The sequence below is a fragment of the Ipomoea nil genome, unplaced genomic scaffold (genome assembly GCF_001879475.1).
Source record: "Ipomoea nil cultivar Tokyo-kokei standard unplaced genomic scaffold, Asagao_1.1 scaffold2280, whole genome shotgun sequence".
Lineage (NCBI taxonomy): Eukaryota > Viridiplantae > Streptophyta > Magnoliopsida > Solanales > Convolvulaceae > Ipomoea > Ipomoea nil.
The window spans coordinates 4,197,261-4,219,754 of NW_017618708.1; positions in this window are offsets into that span (position 1 = coordinate 4,197,261).

A 22,494-nucleotide genomic window follows, 5' to 3' on the forward strand; every position below is an offset into this window, starting at 1 on the left:
TGATAGCTGTTTGATATAATTTCTTTTCTCAAAAAGCTAATTGAAAAAGTTGCTAGGAGTAGCTTTTTTAATTTTAGCCTTTTGGAGTTGCAAAAAGCTAATTAACTAAACATTTATATTGATATTTTAACTAAATCAAACAATTAATAGTGATCAAATAAGCCAAAATTGGCCTATAGGCCAATTTTTTACCAAACAGGGCCAATATTTTTCTTGTGCTTAGGATAGCTTGTAGGATGCACTCTTGAACTTTCTTGGAGTAGATATGGTGATTTGAAGGAGATAGATTTTGCTTGGGGTGGAGGCAGAATGCTACGCCAAGGAGAGAAGAGGAGATGATTTCAACAATCTGATTTGGGAGATTCTGGAACAAAGCTTAAAGCTAGCGGCTCCTGGCGACGGCTCTCCTTGGGCCCCGGTTCGAAGACCGGTGTCAACGTAGCCTGACACGGCCCTAGGTTACGGGCTATAACGTGGAATGTGACCACGTTCCGTCCAACGGAACGGGGTCTGTGGTTCTCCGTGGGCTAGGCCCGCCTACAGGTCGGATAATCGGGTGTGAACCGATTCCGCTCCAAATTCTTTTGGTCCTCCGACTTTGTCCCTTCCACAACTAAGGTCAAAATTGAGAGTAGTCATTGACTTTACAAAATCCCAATTCTTAGTCAATCATTTGACTTTTCAATCCCTTTTCGGAATTGCTGGATCCAACTTGAACTTGAATTCAATTCTCGTCCAATTCTTTCTTATCAAAATTAAATCCTTTCCGTTTTCACTTGCTTAGGGATTAAACACTACTTTCAAAACTGCCTCTTCTACTTAAACTTTAATCGTTCATTAACGATTTCACTTTTACTTGCTACTAACCTGTCCTTAAAAGTTTTCACTTTTATTCTCGGTACTGTTGTCTATACTTTTTCTGAAGGTATTTCTAAACAACACCTTAATCTTCAAGTCCCATACAAAACACAAAATTGCACCAAACTTTCTCAAGCACATAGAGTCAACAAATACTAAGCCAGAATCAATAACACTTATTTTCCAGTTTAGAGTGTTACCTTTCTCAAGATCGCGCCCTCCAGCCTGTATCAGTCCCATGACCATAATCCTCCCTGGTCCAGCTCCTCCCGGACGTCCCTGCTGAGCTCCTCCTCGTCCATAATTGCCATTTCTGTGCGGACCTCCTCTCGACTGGTTCCCACGACCCATCCCTTGGTTTGGTGCCTGACTGGACGGACCGCTAAACGGCTGGCTCGGGGTCGTACTATGAGATTTCTCCATCCTCGGATGCCAACAGACGGCAGCTCTATGGCCCGGCCTCCCGCAATGGAAACAAGTCACGGGTGCTCCTCCACACGTAGTCCGAGGGTGATCCTTACCGCACTTCGAGCAAACCACGCTCCTCTCACTGGATGATCCTCCAGCCCCAACTCCCTGTCTCATCACTAGATTCTTCCTTTCTCCACTTCGGTTGTTATTTCTGCCTGTAGGATTGAACCTATGCCCCTTGCATGACTGGGAGTCCATACCCCCGTTCTTCTTCCTCGATCCATGCATGGCATCTCGATGTAGTTGCTGAATCCTGGAGTGACCAACAGCTGCGTCGTAAGCCTCAGTCAACGTTGCAAACTTCGTCGCAGAGAACAATCTCTGTGCATCATAGTGCAGTCCTCGGACAAACTTCCAGGCCTTACTAACCTCATCTGGTGCTAAGGTGGGAGTGAAACGAAACAACGCCACAGAGCGGGCGTGATACTCCTGAACTGTCAAGCTTCCTCGCTCAAGATGCAAGAACTCCTCATATTTTGCAGTTTTGACGTGCCCCGGATAGAACCTCTCTCTCATTACTTTCTTGAACATCTCCCAATCAAATCCTTCTTTTTCCTTGATAGTTGGTCCCTCCATTACCCACCAGTGATCAGCTTCTCCTTGAAGGTAGTACACGGCAGCCTCTACTCACTGATATATCGGACAGCCTACTACGCCGAACAGCTTGTCGAACGTACGAATCCAACTCTCAAGGATCTCCGGGTCCTCCTGGTCCAAATAACTTGGTGGATTGGGTCCAGTGATCTTCCTAGACACATCCCCGCCACTATTGTTCCCATTAAGCACGGCGGCTCCGATAGTCTGAGTCAGCTGCGTAAGCTGGCGTAAGCTCTCGGTCAAATCAGTGGACGATGATGATCCTGGTCCTGAGGAATAGGGAGTCCCTTCTCTAACTCTTCACAGTGGCATCGCTTTCTTAGAGTCTCAATGGCTTGCTTTCTTTAGAATTGCAATGACTCGCTTTCTTAGAGTCGTAGTAACTCGCTTTCTTTACTCGTGGGCGAGGTAGGAACTTCACCGTACTGTGAATGGACCTATCCGGGCTCAGCGTCTAGCCGGCCTAATACTCATCTCGCCCACAGAACCACTCTCTTGGTTCTTTTCTCAAACTCTGTGGAATCAGGTATCGAACTATAAGTATGCACACCCCCTGACAAGGATTCCAAGCCTGGCGGGCAATTTCCAACCTAGTAACTCGGGAATATCGACCTCGTAACTTCATATCTGATCGCAATATCCGTTTCTTTCTCAACTTTCTTTCTTTCTCTTTTCTTCCGAGAGGACATAGTCCTAACAGGCCTCCAAAACCACGGATTACTCACACTAGATACGTATAGATATAACTCATGCATTTCAAACCATGCAATACTTTACTTATACACTTAAGCACATAACTTCTCAACAAATTCTCAATACAACAAGATAATGACTTTCCGAAATAGATATGAGTTTTTGGAAAATAATACTTAGGCTCACATTGGCCACTTATGCACTTTTAAAACATGGTAATGCTCAAACATGCACTTCACTGTACAATATACTTTCAAACTTCCTTCACTGTGAACTTTTAACAATTATCTAAACATGCTTGTAAATCATAATTTAGCAAATCTTCTTTGACAAACACTTAGCAAGTATTCAACATGCACTTGAACCCAAAATACTCAATGTAATCTCATTTACTGTAATCTAGCATTCAAGGAAAACATGCTCTGTACACTTCAACCTTTAATAAACTTGGCAAGATTCTCAATAAGTCATAATAGACACTGTCAGCATGTTTTTCTAACAAAACTTAACAATAAATTTCATGCTTCTCAATTTAACAATCAAATAATAACATGCTCTTCAAATACACACCTAAAACTGATGCTTCTCATTCCTATTCACTGTGAATATGCTTCAAACTACTTCTGTAACATATTTCTTCACCAAATCTAACACAAAAAGCTCATTTCTACTCCAAATTCGATGAAATCAAAGTCTAAAGTCATGACGGCCCCGAGTGTCTGAGCCACAAGGGGCCGCGAGTCCCGGTCCGAAACAACACGTAGCTGAGCCACAAGGGCCCGGCCACTGCACAACTGAAGCTTGGCGGAGCACTCGGCGGGACTTGGTGTATTCCGCTTCCTGGCTCCGCCTTCTCACGGCTCAGGGCAACGGCCCTCTCCAAGCGTTGTTCCCTAGGGCCGCCCTTTCACGGGGCTGGCCAACGGCTCCCTCCTAGGGCCGTTGGCTAGGCCCGTGAACAATCTGGTGCACACTGTCTTGTGCACCAAATGTTCTTCTTCCACCTGTAGAAATTATTTCAGACAATCCAACACTTCCAAAACCTTAGCAACACATCATATATCAACAATAGATCACTTAATAGCTCAAACCCTTCAATAATCTATCATTTCTCTCACAAAATAGACTTCACGGAGTCTAAAAATAGCTTTGGGAGTCCATGGGGTTATACCTTTGTAGATTCCTCCTTTGAGCTGGGATTCCACCTTCTTCCCAAGCTAGCTACACCCTCCTTCACCTCCTAAACATCTCAAACAAACCATACAAAGCTTAACACTAGAACCTCAGAGGATGGTTGAAAGCTAGAAGAAATGGAAGGTTAGGATTGATTGGAGAAAGATGGTGAAAACTTACTGTGCTTTCCTTCTTGTTTGCAGAGCTCTAAGATGGGAAGCCAAGAATGGAATCAGGAGAGGAAGAATGAGCTAACTATTCCTTTTATATGGGTTCAAACACCTAGGATGATCCCTCATGATTGGTAGAGGGCAAAAAGGTAAAAGCTTAGCTAGAAAGTTGCATCAGACAAAGGTGTTGGTGGCTTGTGGTCGCTTCATGAACCAAGGGCTAGAATTGATATTTAAAATAGTTGGGGTTGAAAAGGAATTTTCCCAAAAATGTTTTCTAGATAAACACTTAATTTAAGCTTCTCAGTTTTCTCCCGGTTTCTCTCAGAAAGGTTTCTCAGTTCAAAACTTGGCACACGAAGTACCCGAAAATTTAGGATTTTAGAAATAAAACTTCTCGGTGTTGAATTTATTTAGAAAGTCACTTAAAATAATTTATTCAACACCGTTCTTATCGCAAAAATTTTGTATGAGTAAAAATTGGCTATTTTGAATTTCTTTAAAACGGAATTTATAAAATTAAAATTTGGGTTGTCACAGCCGGCCTTGGTCTAAAATTTGGAACCTCCATATACCACCTAAGGTGAAGTCCTTCTGTTAATTGGCAATTGGCATGATCTATTCTACCAAACCGGGATGCTCTTGTTTCAAAATATGTAGCGTGCTCATTGGTTTGTCACATGTGCAGGGGGGAAGATGAAAGCGCAATCCATTTGTTCGCCAACTGCCGGGAAGCTGTGAATGCATGGAATAAATTGGGGGTGCCAGTTCCTGCTCATGCAAATGGAAATAATGTCAGTGCCTGGTTTTTTTACTATATTAATGCTTTGAGTGTTGATTTGCTTGCTAAGTTTGTTGTGACTTGCTGGGGAATTTGGAGAAGCAGGAACAAAAATATATAGAAGGGAACTCCTTTTGACTTGAATCTAACGCTACAGAGGGCACTTTTGTTCCTGGAAAATTGAAGGGCGGCGAATGAAACTTGTAATGCTACTACCAATGCCGAAGTGACGCACTGGGTTAAGCCGCAAAGATGTAGGCTCAAGTTGAACACTGATGTGGCAATAAACCTGGAAAATAACGTGAAGGGTCTGGGCTAGGTGTTGAGAGATGATGAGGGGCGTTTTCTTGCTGCTAAAAATATGTGTGTGCCCGGAAATTATATTGTTAAAAAAAAAAAAAGATGAAGCTCTAAATCTCCAGGAGGCTCTCAATTGGCTTAAGGACACATGTATGGGTAATATGAAAGTCGAGATGGATTCCTAGATTGTTTTTCATGCTATCCGTACTACACCTTTCAATTCTACTTTCACTGTTGGAAATTATGAAATTTTCGACCACCTGAAAGTGATCTTAAATCAAGACGAAAGCCTTGTTCCGATCACTTTTGGTATCCGGAAAAACCTTTGTTGCTATTTCTGACCACTTTTTACTTTCGACTTGATTTAAGATCAATTTCAAGTTGGTCGGAAATTCCATAATTTCTAGCAGTGTTTTGGTCTGTTAATTGATGATGTTAAAGAATTAGCATCCATGATTGGTGATGTTGAATTCCGTTTTGTAAAGCGATTTGCGGATTGCGTCGCCCATTCTGTTACTAGGGAGCTCTTTTCTGAGTTAGGTTGCAGGGAATAGTATGACACTCCTCCCTATTTTCTTGTAAGTTGTCTTGCTCATGATTTAATTAATGAATTTTTTAATGGCTGGAAATTGGAATTATGATGTCCAATTGGTGGGTATATATATAGAACTAATGATACGCTTATAAAAGATTCATTGAGCATAGGCTCATAATAAAAGATGTGTTATTTATTTGTTTGTTTATTTATATTCAATAAATGAATCAAAAAATAAAAATAAAATCAAAGCATCAATATTATACAAAACGTAGTCAAATAATAACTCTACTCTGTCATTAACCTTTCGGAAATAAAATCTAACAATACGAAAATATGGATAGTATATCATTTCCATTATACATACATTACCTTATAGACCATCTCCTTTGAATCTCTCTCAAAGATCATATCATTAAAATCTTCACTCCAACTCAATGAAAGATCATGATAATTAAATAGCTTATATCTCTATAATTAAATTGAATGCAATAGATCGAGATTAATCTCTTTTTTTTTTTTAGTAAATACCACATATGGTCCTTCGAGTTTGGTGACATCGCCATCAATGGTCCCTAACTTCCGTAATTACCCTCCGTCATCTTCCGAGTTGTCAAAAGTTACCTTCTAGCGTCCTTCCGTTACTTCCTCCCGTCTTAGCCTTCAAAATGGACGGTAATATTGTCATTTGACTTATACGAAAAGAGTTAATACCAGCCAAGGTCTCTCGAGTTTGGTGGTTTGGCCATCTTTAGTCCCAAGTTTCACTGCATCATATTCCATTATTTTCCTTCTTTCATATTCTCTTCTTCATATGTATTATTATTACTATTATTTATAGTTATTATTAAATTCTTATTATCATTACTATTATTTAAAGTTATTATTGTTATTATTAAATTATTATTGTTATTGTTATTGTTATTATTATATTACTAGCATTAAATTATTATTATTATTATTATTGTTGTTGTTGTTATTATTATTATTATATTCATATTATTATTATTGTTAATGTTATTATTAAATTATTATTATTATTATTTATTGTTATTATTATTATTTTAAATTATTATTATTATTATTATTATTATTATTGTTATTGTTATTGTTGTTGTTGTTGGTGTTGTTTTTATTGTTGTAGAAATGTACAAATGCTATTATTATTATTATTATTATCATCATCATTATTATTATTATTATTATTATTATTATTATTATTATTATTATTATTATTATTGATGGGGTGAGGACCCCGGCCCAAGGAGATGGGCCCAAAAGAGAAGGAGTCCAAGATAGAAGATATGGGTTAGTGAAAGAAAAGCCCGGTGGTGACCTGGGCCGAGTCTAGGAGTCGGCCCAACCCCAAGTGGGGAAGGAGACTTGGCCCAGGAGCTGGTAAGAAGCATTCAAGTCGGTCCAAGAGCCGTTGGGGGAACACTCAATGCGGCATTCAAGAGGATTCGGCCAAACGGCCCGTTAAGGGTCCAAAGAGCCGTTGGCCGATTCAGTAACAGCGCCCGAACTGTCTTATAGTGTAATTAGCCTTGAAGGCGATATTTAATGTACTTCAATTCGGCTAGAGAGGAGCCTACTATATAAAGGCCCCTCCACCCTTGTAAGAGGGGCGAGTCCATGCCCAGTGAGGAAAGACACACATTTCCGACTGTTCTTTGAGTTATCCCTTCATTTCTTTAGAAGCTGTTGTGAAAGGTGAATCCACCGACCAAGGTTGTGTTGGACCTCCCTGGGTCCAAAAACCCAAAAACTAACAGTTATTGTTATTGTTATTGATATTGTTATTATTATTATTATTATTATTATTATTATTATTATTATTATTATTTATTGTTATTATTATTATTATTATTAAATTATTAAATTATTATTATTGTTGTTGTTGTTGTAGAAATGTGCAAATGCTATATAGGATGAGTGTATTTAATAAAATCGGAAAATTAGAGAAATAAAAATCTGGAGGAATGGAAAAATAGAAAATAGAAAAAATTTGTAGTAAACGACCCCTATACATTTGTAAACTTTATTTAATGAAGTAAACGACCCCTATACATTTGTAAATTTTCTTTAATATTGTATAGGAGAAGAGGGAGTTCGAGTTGGAAGTTGAGAAACCACCAACTTTCTTTAATATTGTTTGGCCAAGTTTGGGACTAAAGATGGCCAAACCACCAAACTCGAGGGACCTTGGCTGGTATTAACTCTTTTCGTATAAGTCAAATGACAATATTACCCTCCATTTTGACGGCTAAGACGGGAGGAAGTAACGGAAGGACGCTAGAAGGTAACTTTTCACAACTCGGAGGATGACAGATGGTAATTACGGAAGTTAGGGACCATTGATGGCGATGCCACCAAACTCGAGGGACCATAGTTGGTATTTACTCTTTTTTTTTTTTACTAACAATTATTTTTTTTTACTAACAATTATTTAACATATATGTGTTATAGTATATTGCATTGATGGAGAAAGTTAAACTGAAAGTCTGAATTAATAATTAACTCAATAAGAAGATTAAGGATAAATAGAATAAGAGATAAAGATAATATTGAAAAAGACAAAATGTCTAATATGTTGTTAAAAAAACACTTGAATATTACAGAAGAAAGTCTCAAGACAAGACATAATATGTCCCAAACTATACAAGGAATCGATTATTTATACTAATCCTTCAATCAAATAACTAACTTCCACGTGAATAGATACCCTCGCAAGACTCAGTTTTCGCTCCACTGTCATGCCAGCCGACCCCAAAGTCTAACCCCAGGGTCCCATGTCAACCTTGGGACCAAGCATCCTCACGGCTTCCGCTTCTTATGTCGTGGTCGACTCCGGTGGCCGAGTCCAAGTGATGGCCAACCTCAAGACCAAGAAATAACGCAACCTACACTTCCTTGGGTAGCCTTTAGTTGACCCCGGGTCTTTCGGGTACATCTTTCGAGCTCATGCCTAGTCGACAAAGCTCCCAACATGGTCGACCCCAAGATTGACCCTCAGTCTTCATGCTTCACCTTGGATTCTCACCACACCTCTTGGGTTTAAAAGTTTAGGTCGAGTATAATATATCCATAATGTATAATGGGCTTAAATCACGATGCCTTTATATAAAATTGATTGAGCTTATAGTAACTAGAGAAGTTATATAGTGCACCAGGGCGCACAACTGCCCAAAACGACATCATTTTTTATGTTAAGATTTTATGTGTATTATGTTAAGAGTTTATGTGTACTATGTTAAGAGTTTATGTGTATTATGTTAAGAGCTTATGTGTATTATGTTAAGAGTTTATGGGTATTATGTAAATGTTAGATTATATGTATGAGTTAAGTGAATTTTCTTTTCCTTCCCTCTGCATCAGAATAGGTATCCAAGCCTGCGTTAACCGACAAGGGGAATGTTCTAAAATAAGTAAAAAATATATATATTTTTAACCAGAAGATAGTGACAGAATGTTTATTTTACTATACAATTCTGTACATTCAAAACATGGAATTTTTTTTAGAAGTTGACGGCAGAAACGGGAAACGAAATTTCTAAAAAAAACAGATACAAAACGACATCGTTATGGCCAGGGCGCACAATGCATTGTGTCCCGATGCACGATATAATTTGCCTAGTAACTATACACATCAATGAAACTAACCATACATTTTAAACATTTCAATTTTAACAAGATCACACTTAGCTTCCTCTACAAAAAAAGGAAAAAAAAAAAAACGAATTTTATTGATTTATTTACATTTTTGTAGATAAATTTAAATTCTCTTGTAGGGTTTTATGAAGCAATGACTTTAAATAAAGTATATATAAATGCAATTGAATTTGTTAAGCAGTCGCCTTCTTATCCCAAACTTTGTATAGACACATATATTAGGTAAGTACATTAATAATGTTGTTTTGTGTGTTTGAAACTTTATGGGATAATTACATTCATTCCTCCATCATGTGCTGCCACAAAAATTTGTTAATCTGTCTCTCTCGTTTGATAAATATATCTTCAACACGAAGGAAACCCTCAAGTAAAGTAAAGTGGATGGGAAAAAGGGGCATTATATATATTTGTAGGGTTAGATTACCCCTATCTATCTATCTTTTTGTGAAAAGGCCAAGCATTGGTTTTACGGAAAGTTCAATTTATCACATGCATTTCCCTTGTGATGTAAAGCAATAAAACACGATTATATATGAAATTAATTTTTTTTCTAAATAAAAAGATAAGGAGTCTTACATTTCATTTTCATCGCTTTTCTAATTCTAGACCATAGCTTTATATTACTCAATTTATAAAATTATTGACAAAGTCGGAAAATGTTTTCAATATAGGTTATAAAAAAAATATGCCTAGATTTATATTTTTATTACCATCTTATTTTATGTGTCTGGTTCTATTAATAAGATTTGACCGAAGTTATTTTTAATTCAATTTTTCATTATGTTATGAGTTTACATATAAAAATATTATGTTGCAGGAAACTATAAATTTGAAACTCTTTAAAAATTTCAAGCGAGCGGGGTTAGCACTTATAGGTTTCTTGTTCTTCTAATGAAAAAATAAGTACATAGATGGAGCTAATCTTATCATCATTTGATATTATAGGTTGAGACTTTGTTCTTTAATGCAAATGTATTTAGGTGCATTTTGGCAAATTTTAGGAATTTAAGAATTAGATTTGTTGGGGGTGGTACTAGTGGAGTAGTGTCGACATGGCAAGTCCATGAGCGGTTTATTATTGGGTCTAGTAATTGCTCGGTGAGAATTATTGTGTGGATCATGAATATACGGTACATTTTTATATGTTAAAAGTATAATATTTGTGTACTGAATGTATATTATTTGATAATATATATAAAATAATGTACTTTCAGTACTACAATAATGTATTCTACATACATAAATAATATACTTTTAGTATATTTTTTAAAATATACTTTTTATTTAGAGCAACCACATCAATGCATAATATGGGGATAATGTAAGTTGAATTCTCTCATGTTGAAGATAATAACCAATGTGGAGAAGAAAGAATACAAAAATAATTCTCCTGCAAAGGAGGGGAGAATGGAAGAAGAAAAAAAAAGCAACGCACGGACTACGCGTATCGCGCAGTCCAAGAGGAAGGCCGGGCGCGTGCAGGAGACGCGTCAGGCGCGCCTGACGCGTCTGATTTCATCAGTTTTTTTTTTTTATATATATATTTTAACTTTTTTTTGTTTTGTTTTTTCTTTTTTCTCTCTCCCCTCCCACTTTCTCTTTCATAATCACTCTTACATTATTATCCCCCAAATCTCCCCAACTAATGTGGATGCTCTTATGGTCAATGTAATAATGATTGTCCAAAAGACGAGAAGGCCGAAGTATACGGATAGCGGTCCAGTCAAAATGATGGAATAATATTTATGGCGACCTAGCATTAAAGAAAGACAGTTATAGCGATCTTATAATTATGGAAGAACAACCCAGTCAACTTACATAAATCTTACATACCTAAATATCCTTTTGACCTATATTATTTATACTTTCTTAAATATCATTTACTTCTCTAAATCCATCCCACTAACTAAATAATATCTTTATATTTCCTAAGTCACTTCTATAGTCCAAAATATTTCCTATACCATAAATATTCAATTGCGTCTATTTTTATTTTTTTTTTATCTTGGCTCAAATTTATTTATTTTCTATCTCATCATCAAATCAGTTATCATGACCTGCCGAATGACTACCCTCTTAGTTATAAAACCATCAGGATTAAAGAAAAGTGTTTGAAACACACTTAAGTTGCAACCAGAACATTACAAGCAGCAAGGATCTCTATGATTGCATCTTAAGTAGATATGGTAGTGGCATCACTACGTACAAGAAAACATTGAAATATTTATGAATTCAAATTAATTAAATACCTATATTATATTTCATTGATTTACCTTAAAATTTTTATGTAGATAAATTTAATTTTTCTTGAAGTCTGTATGATATAAGGCCATAACAATGTCTTTAACAGTTACGACTTTACGAGTAAAGAATGACATCTTAATTTTGAAAATGGCCTGGTTCTAATTTCTTTTGTTGTTTGAGAACGGAGAAAGATAACGTACTATTTATTTATAATGAAACTAGTTGTCCTGGTTTACAATAATTTAAATGTGAGTACATACACTATCTAAACATACTTGTAATATATAGATATTTTAAACACTTTTTTATTAGTAAATTTGATAGAAATGACGATATAAAGTTTGAGTGAAATGGACCAATGATTTAGTTATATATCTATCTTATGACTTTACGAACAAAGCAATAAGTATTACATATCTCATCATAAGAGATAATCTCACACAAAATTTAAATTTTTTATAATGCGAAAAATTTTTATAAAAGTTTTAATATAATTTTGAGTGTAAGGTTTCATTTGTTATTTTATGGTCGTTTCAAAATATCAAAGTTTCAAAATGGTTTTATAAGTTAATGATTTTCAAATAAACTTTTGAGTCTTTTGATTTTTATTTGAAACAACTTTTGGGTCAAATAATACTTCAAAATGAATTTTAGGTTTCAAAATATTTCCTAATCACTTTTGAACTAATGAATGAACTGACGAAGGAAATGGATGCAGGCCGGCCGGGTTGCTCTTTGAAGCTTCCCCGCCGCCTTGCATCCACCTAAAAAAGTTCACGGACATAGGTCCATAAAATAGTTAGTTTATAAATAACTTTAATTTATTTAACAATTATTAATTGTTTGATTTAATTAAAAAATTAATATAAGTATTTGATTAATTAATTTTTATAACTCTAAAATGTTAAAATTTAAAAAGTTGTTCAATGTAACATTTTTAATTAATTTTTTGAAAAAAAAAATTATACCAAATAGCTATCAGTAACAGTTAATTTATCAAACACTTTTCTACAATCAGTTAATGTTATCAACGAACTAGTTATTATAGCATCTAATTAACCCAATTAGCTAACAGCTAACAGCCATTTACCAAACATGGTCATAGTCTCATCTTCTAAATATCTTTTATTTGTTTTATGGAAGGTTCTGCCCAGGATGATTCTCATACTTGAATGGTCACAAGTCTGATTTTTGTTAAGACCTTCTCGATTGAGTTCATCGCACATACATAATTTTTCTAGTATGATTTATTCATCATGTGTACTTTGCGGACTTTTATACATTAGCGAGGTTTACTCAATACACAACATCAAATAATTTGAAGTAAATTAATGTGAACTAATCTTTCCTAATTGTCAAATCATTCTAAAGTTCATTTGAAAATTTTAAAAAGTATGTGTGCTAATAAAAGCATGCTTTTCATCCTTCCTAAGTCTTAGGTTAAGGTGTCTATATCAATTGGCAATAGAAGTTTAGATTTTTTTTTTGTGTGTGTTTAATGTAACTTTTTTACTACACTGGCAATAGAAGTTTAGATTGTTTTTTTGTTTGTGTTTAATGTAACTTTTTTTACTACACTTACGGATACAAGCCTAAGCTGATTGTTGGATTGCACATTAATGGTTATATGTTCAACACATCCCCTCACGTGTGCGATGGGCTCCAAGCAACACATGGACCGTAATCTCTTTTTTTATTAGGTGGCGTTGAAACTCAAACCCATGACCATTTGATACCAAATTGAAGCATGTGCTCCATCTCAACTAAAAGCCTAAGCTGATAGTTGGATTGCACATTAATGGCTATATGCTCAACACAATCAACGTATTTATAGGCATCTCTAAAGATGTACATATACAAAAATACCTTTGTACTGTACTGTAGGCCTAACAACCCACTCCGCTCCGCTTCATTCCTTATATTAGATATACTCAACAAATCTCCACCTTGGCGAATATGTCCCTTAGAAGAAAAAACTTTATCTCACATATACCCATGGGTTGAGATAACTAGGGTTATCTAGCATCTGAAAACACCCAACAAATTTAAACAATGTTTGAACTTGTCAGTAGTAATTGCCTTTGTCAACATGCATGTCTGTCACATTCTCACTAGTATGAATTTTCTTCAACATCTAACAAGAAATAACCAACTCTCTAATCTTATGGAACCTTATGTTAATATACTTAATTCTGGCATGATATATTTGATTTTCAGCCAAAAAGATGGCACTCTGATTGTTGCAATGTAACTAAACTCCACCTTACTCTAGTACCAATTTGTTAAGATTAACAAGAACAATAAGCAATGACTAACAAATGGTATGCCAATGACCTTGTGATCTAGTAGCACGAAGTGGCTCTCCAAATGGGAGGTCATGAGTTTGAGCCCTAGTGGAGACATTTATTAACTCTTTGTTCTTCAGTAGGTTGAGAAAGTAGATATGAACAGATACTACATTGTAATAGAATCAGTAGAACTAGAAAAAAAAAAAAAACTAACAAATGGTATCAGAGCCAGATCACCGATCGAAAATGTGACGATATAATGAAATAAAATTGCACATTCCCTATGAGCTATGAATTTGACTTATGTAGTTGTAAGCACTTGATCTTAATAATCTATATACAGTTTTTGAATATTGTGTATATAAATTTTATTTTCTAATATTAAATTAATTAATATATAAAATAGAATTGTAATACCTTTATTATTATCCGACACAAAATGAAATGTAAGTACTCTAGAATTCATTATTAAATATTGTTAAAGTTTTTTTATTAAAAAGATTAGCTGTGCTAGCAAAACGAGGCTTTATTTTGTGTCGACAATGTTTGTTGTCAAGAGAATAAAATGCATCGAGATCCCAATTTCTAACGCATCGTACGGATTTTGGATGAAATTGTTGGATTCTACTTTATTTCAAATAAAATTTTTATTATTCTGTTAATTAATGAGTGGATCGTCGATTATCACTGACCTAAAATTGTATGTAAAACTTACATTTTTAAAATCTAGTTTAATTAAATTTGCCTCCATCTTCCATGTATGTTCAAATCTCATTTATATAATTTACAAATTAAATAAATCAGAGATATATACAAAGTTGGCATAAAATGACTAGTGATTTTAGTATCGAGATTGATAGAATAATATATAACGGAAAATATTTGTGTTAATAATTTGCAATGAGATGGGTATATAACCCTTTTTTTATTTTATTTTGAGTGACATGATAAATTTATAGTCACTACTTGATGATGTGCATTGAGTAAATGTCGCTTATTAAACCATATATGAGAAGAAAAATCGTACTAGAAAAATCATGTGAGACGGACTTCACCAAGAGAATGTTGACAATAATCGAACTCGTAATCTTCTAATATGAAAATTATACTCTATCCATTGAAGCATCCATTCCGAGTTTTTTTTTTCTTTTTTTTTTTTAAAAAAAATACTTTTCGTTGTTTTGATACATACAAAATGAGTAAAATTAAAGTACATATTTATTTTTATTAGAATAGTATTATCTTTCACTGATATTCAAACTTGTAATCTCCCATTTGAGAGGATCATAATTATGCCGCTCGACCACAAGTACATATTTATTATTAGTTATTATTATTAAAAAAAAAAAAAAAAAAAGATATCACAATATTAAAACCCTAAATTCCACCCACTAGCTTTTCCATTCGTGGGAGATTCTTTCGTGGTTGGCTAGCTAGCTGGCTAGAGCTAATGTTTTGTTTTTTTTTTTTTTTGTTTTTTTTTTTTTTTGTTTTTCTTTTTTGTTTTTTTTGTTTTTGTTTTTTTGTTTTTGACATTTTCTAATACATATATAGTTTTGATGGAAAATGATTTACATATTTTCTACAAAAATTAAAAATTAAAATTATCTGATGCAATAAAATGTGATTGGTTAATTATTAGATAATATATCAATCAATTACAATACCTCATATGAAAATTTTTTATATAAATAAAGTTCGTATGGTATTACTTTATTCATATAATAATTTTAATTGTTTAGGAAATAATTAAGGAAGTGTTTTGCAAATAGTTGTTAACTGATTAAGTTAGCTGATAGTTAATTTGACTAATTAATAGTTTTAGTTGGTTGTAAAAATGTATTTTATAAATTAATTGTTTGTCTTTAATTGATTACTCGTAAAATGATGGACATTAATAACAACCACAACAACAAAGTTGTTCTTTTTCTAAAGAGGGACACCCCTCTAAATATAAAGGCGGAGCCTAAGTCACATAACAATGTTTTTTTCTTAAATAATAGGAGGCGTTTTGGAGAAAACAATTGTTTTCTCTAAAACGTCGCCGAAAATGCTGCTTAAAAGTAGCTTTTCCAATATTGATGTTTTGGGGGTAATCGGTTGATGTAATTGGTAAGTTACCAAATACTTAGTTTGGCTGATTGACCAAGTCAATCAGTCAAACTTGGTCAAATCAACCTAAAATTGGTCGATCACCTATTAATGTGCTAAACATCATCTAAATCTTACAATTGATATTGTATGAGATGGATAAAAAATTTTAGCGAATATATAATACTTTTTCATAAATGAACAAGCATTGCAGTTTTATTGAAAAATATTACAGTACATTTTACTAATGAACAATAATATTTTTCAGCGAAAATATAATTCTTGTTAACCAATAATTTTTTTTGTTAAAAATGCTACTCCATTCGTCCTATTTTGTGTCTAGTTCAATTAACAAACATTGACTAAAGTTATTTACAATATAATTTTTTATAATATTAAATTTAATATTAGAATATAAAATTTATATATTTATAAACGACATTAAAAGTGCTATTAAACGTAAAAATAAAATAAAAATAATTAGGACATATTTTTAAAAATAAGTAATTAAAGAAAAAAAAAGAGCTAATAATTTTACCAATGAATAGTAAAAGTGTAAAATAAAATTAGTCAAAGTGAGTACATATACTTCCATCCGTATAAGATATGTCTCACATGAGACAGTTTCACATAAATTTTTATATAAATATAATTGAAATTTCTTTAGATTAGCATATATAACACTATGAAAATCTCATTTGGTAGAACAATGGTCAAAATTTTATGTCGAATAATGTAGTTAGTAATTGTAATAATTTTAATATTATAATATATTCATCAATTATATTGAACTCATTATAAATTAATAAGACAAGATTATACCCCTCCCCCCACCCCCCACCCCCGCCCAAAAAAAAAAAAAGAAAAAAAAAAGGTTAGCAAGATATTATCCTTTAAATTGGTAATGTTATCCGCAAGATCATGTCGGTGATGCATTCTCTGATTCTCTAGCTATTTATATCATTGATCAATTCCATAATTGAGGGGTAAAAACAGATGATTATTATTTTACGGACTCTGAATAATATGTGGACCATACTTTCTTTTTAACCGGTGATGCAATTAAAAACATAATTTGATAATTGAACTCAATGTGTATAGTTACATTATTAGTTAAGAGGGAATATAAGTTTGAACTTCCGTGCTATCAATATAGTTGTTTGGCACATCAAAAAGTATTTTGTCTGCACACGTAAAAGAAGATGATGAATATAGTATATAAAAATATAAATATTTAGTTTCGTTGTAAATTTTGTTGAGCATATAATATATCTAGTATCTACTATCTACTATATATATATATATATATATATATATATATATATATATATATCTACTATACTAATAAGAGCCCAAGAGAGTTAGGCCTATAATGGGTAGAAAAAATGGCGGTCAAATTTTTTAATCAAATGAATGGCTCAGATTGATCCGATTTTAATTTTTCCTTAAGATTTCCTAATTTATCCTTAATGAATATGATTATCCCTTAACTTTTCCGTTAAATACTATCTTTTCCGTTAATTTCTGTTAGTTCACCGTTAACTTACTCATTGATTTCAATCAGAAAGGCATTAAATAATAATTTAGTAGCTACAACAAAAAATAATACATATGCATTTCTCTAATTTAGAATTATGTGTCTACAATGTCTTTATTCAAAAAAATTGTCCATTATTAATAAATTAAATAAGAGAAATAATTTCATTAGTTATATTGTCTTTATTTTTCTCTAATATAAAAATTCTTTACATTCAAATTCATCAATTGATTATATTCGTTACATTGTCCCTACAATATCTTTATTTTAAAAAAAGATATGCATTATCCATAAATTTATTAAGAAAAATAATTTTATTAGTTATATTTTCTTTATTTTTCTCCAATATAAAAATTCTTTACATTCAAATTCATCAATTGATTATATTAACTACATTGTCTATTGTCTTTTTTGTGCATTATTTTTTTAATAAAATATCAAAGTTATAACACAAAATAATGCTATATATTTATTTACAAAGTATTTTATTAATACCATGAAAAAGTTTTAAAAGTAAAGTTAATATCCAAAATTATCCTCAACTATAGTGGTTGTTCTCAATTTTGTCCTAAACGACTTTGGTGACCTAATATAGTCCCAGACTTTTGTGTTTCGCTCAATTTAGTCATCCGTTTGTCATTCCGTCAAATTGGTGTTAAATAAAGGGACAATTCAATAATATCAATATTGACCTGAAAAAATTTTAAAAGTAAAGTTAATATTCAAAATTATCCTCGACTATAGTGGTTGTTCTCAATTTCGTCCTAAACGACTTTGGTGACCTAATATAGTCCCAGACTTTTGTGTTTCGCTCAATTTAGTCCCCCGTTTGTTATTCCGTCAAATTGGTGTTAAATAAAGGGACAATTCAATAATATCAATATTGACCTCTCTTTAGTTTCAACCTGCGAAGTGAGAAATCCATCTTTCTTGTACGAATTACACCCATAATTAATCTCAGGTCTACGAATCAAATTTTATATTCCCAGGTTTAGGAGTGATTCGGAGAGTAATTTGTTATAAAAAAAAATAAATAATAAAAAAAAAGAGGGATTCACACTTCACATGTCTATGAGTAAATAGATGTCAATATTAAAATTACTAAATTGTGTATTTATTTAACAACTAATAGACGGAATAACAAAGAGGGACTAAATTGAGCAAAAATACAAAAGTCTGTGACCAAATTGAGTAAAAACACAAAACTTTGGGACTACATTAAGTCACCAAGGTCGTTTAGGATAAAATTGAGAAAAACCACTATAGTCGAGGACCATTTTGGGTATTAACTCTTAAAAAATATAATTAATAAAGCCAATCATATTAACTACTTGAGGGATTTGTTGACAAAGAGAATATTCAAATCACCCAACAAATTGAAGTGAGAACTATCTCGCAGTATCCTTGTTTGACAATCCGCAGTTAGCGGATTATATTAGCGGATTTGAACAGCGAATTATATCAACGGTTGGTAAAAAGATATTATAAAAAATTAGCTGTTTAGATTAACATGTAAAATGACCTAAGGGTATACATATATTTAATAATATAATAATAATAATTGTTTTAAAAAATAAAGCCAATCATATTAACTACTTCGGGGATTTATCGACAAAAAGAGTATTCAAATCACACAACAAATTGAAGTGGGAAACTATCTCGCAATGTCCTTGTTTGGCAATCAGCAGTTAGCTCTTCAATATTAGTATATATTTAATATTTTATGCCCTAATTTTTATTTGCTCTCCCTTATGTCCCGTATTTGGTTTCAACCATACATATACAATTATTTTATTGACAATTATAATCAATCTTGACTATATTATCTTGTATGTGTAAACTTAGAATTACCTATTTAAATACGCAAATTTAACATTCAATTATTTATGCATGAACAATTCCAATATAATATTATCTTGATATATATACTTTAAAGTGCTTATTTTTAAAAAAACATTGGGCATTATCCCAATCGCGCAATGCGCGGAAAAAACTAGTATATATATATATTAATAAGAGTTCAAGAGAGTTAGGCCTATAATGGGTAGAAAAAATGGCGGTGATAGATTTTAATCAAATGAATGGCTCAGATTGATTAAAAGATTAATAAGATTTAAATTTTACACTAAAATTTCCTAAAATACCCACACACCGTTACTAATTCCGTTAAAATTTTAAGAATTGTCGTTAGTTTACCGTTAACTTACTCATTGATTTCAATAAAAAAAAAAAAAAAAAAGGTATTAGGTTCGAACCTCATCCTAATCAAAGTTGGCATAATTAATACTCTATTTTACTCTTATTAAATTATATAAATAATAATTTAGTAGCTACAACAAAAAATTATAGATATGCATTTCTTTAATTTAGAATTATGTGTCCACAATGCCTTTATTCAAAAAAAAAAAAATTATTCATTATCAATAAATTAAATAAGAGAAATAATTGTATTAGTTGTATTGTCTTTATTTTTCTACAATATAAAAATTCTTTATATTCAAATTTATTAATTGATTATATTCGCTACATTGTCCTTACAATGTCTTAATTCAGTGAAAAAAAATTGTTCATTATCAATAAATTAATTAAGAGAAATATTTTCATTAGTTATATTGTCTTTATTTTTCTCAAATGTAAAAATTTTTACATTCAAATTCATCAATTGATTATATTCACTACATTGTCTATTATCTTTTTTGTGCACTATTTTTCTAATTAAATATCAAAGTTATAATACAAAATAATGCTATATATTTATTTACCAAGTATTTTATTAATACCATGAAAAAATAAAAAAAAAATATAATTAATAAAGCCAACCATATTAACTACTTGAGAGATTTTGTGACAAAGAGAGTATTCAAATCACAAAACAAATTGAAGTGAGAACTACCTTGCAATGTCCTTGTTTGACAATCAGCAGTTAGCGGATTATATTAGCGGATTTGACCAACGAATTTATTTAATTATTAACATTGGGTAGAAAAAATGACCGCCAAATTATTAAATCAAATGAATGGTTCAAATTGTTCAGGTTTTAATTTTTTTTTAAAGTTTTTCTAATTTATCCTTAATTATATGATTATCCATTTAACTTTTCCGTTAAATACCGTTAATTCACAGTTAGTCTAATTCTAATATTAACATCTAATATAGAATTATAATTACACCATTAATCTAATTCTAATATTAAAGTCTTAATAGAACTTAACCACAAATCCTAATGTCGAAATCTCCTCAAACAATATTAGTATATATTTAATATTTTATGTCCTAATTTTTATTTGTTCTCCCTTATGTCCCGTATTTGGTTTCAACCATACCTATACAATTATTTTATTGACAATTATAATCAATCTTGACTATATTATCTTGCATTTGTAAACTTAGAATTACCTATTTAACCCGCACGGGCTTAGCTCAATGGTTTAGTGGGCAGTATTTGGGAGAAGAGACCAAGGTTTGAACCTCGGCGGCGGCAGTGCGGGAACTATGTCCAAAGTGGGCAGATTCCTTGTTCGCACCGGCATTTGGTCCTGTCTGCTGAACCATGTCCAAAGTGGGCAGATTCCTTGTTCGCACCGGGATTTGGTCCTGTCTGCTGAACCATTGAGTCACCGTGATTTACAACTTCCCACAATGCTCTGTCGGGGGGCCCTTGGGGTTGGGGACTCAACCTTTAGGAGAAGAATTACCTATTTAAATACGCAAATTCAACCTTCAATTATCTATGCATGAACAATTTCAATATAATCTTGCCTTAATATACTTTAAAGTACTTATTTAAAAAAAAAAAAAAAACATTGGGCATTATCCCAATCGCGCAATGCGCGTAAAAAACTAGTATCAATATAAATGTGCAATCCAATTATCAGCTTAAATTTTTAGTTGAGATGAAGCACATACTTCAATATCGAATCTCCGCGTCACTCGAAAGAGACTATAGTCCACATATATCAGTTTAGACTTTTAGTTGAGATAGAACACATGCTTCAATTAAATTTAACATTTTACTTAAAACAAAACACACCATTCCATTGATTGAATTAAACCAAAACTCAATGGGGGTCTCTAACAAAAAATGTTAGAGAAAATTTCAATTTTGGTCATATGACTATAGGGGCTTTGTGAATTTCAGCACCTAACTTTCAAAAGTGTTAATTTAGTACCTTGAGTATGTAATTTTTGTCAATTTTGGTCACTCCGGTCAAATTATCGACCAAATTTTGCCAAAAATTTTTAATAATTGAAATAATGAGGGTATTTTAGTCACTTCACATCTCTTTTCTACTTCTCCTGCGAGTCTACCATGTTTCAGTTGTTTCCAGCGAGTTCTCCTGGCTTCGAAAGTACAGACGAAGCGGCTCAAGGCCACTTTTAAAACCAAAACAAATCTAAACACTACTTTTATGAGCTTAACGGAATCAATGGCCAAAGCATTTTGACTGGTAGCCTCCTTAGACCAGGCACCACCGACCAATGGAGGTGTCAGCGAACATGGAGAGCGCGAGTCCGCCGACTAGGCAACCGAGGAAGTACGAGGTAGCCAGTAGGTCGGTGATATTAGCCCCAACGCACTCCAAGGACCACTCGGAAACCACGGAGGTGTTCGGCGGACTCCATGCGGCCGACCAATGCTATTCCACTCGTTGGAGAAGAAAGAGATGTCGTCCTCACCATGGCCATCGTCCTCACTGCGGTCTTGTTAATCCCTCTCTTTGGCCGGAAATGTTGGCCTCTAATGCCAGAGCTCTGCTCTGCTTGAGATTTAGAATAAAGAAAGAAAAGATTTGGTCGGAAACACCTCGTCAGAAAAGAAAGGAAAAAGGGTAAAATGACTAAAATACTCTCATTATTTTACCTATTAAAATTTTTCGACGAATTTTGGCCGACAATTTGATCGGAGTGACCAAAATTGACAAAAATTACATACTCAAGGTACTAAATTGACACTTTTAAAAGTTAGATGCTGAAATTAACAAAGGCCCTATAATCATATGACCAAAACTGAAATTTTCTCAAAAATGTTAAATAAAAAAAAAATATTTACATTTTAAATCAGAAAAGGGAAAAAATTAGGCTGT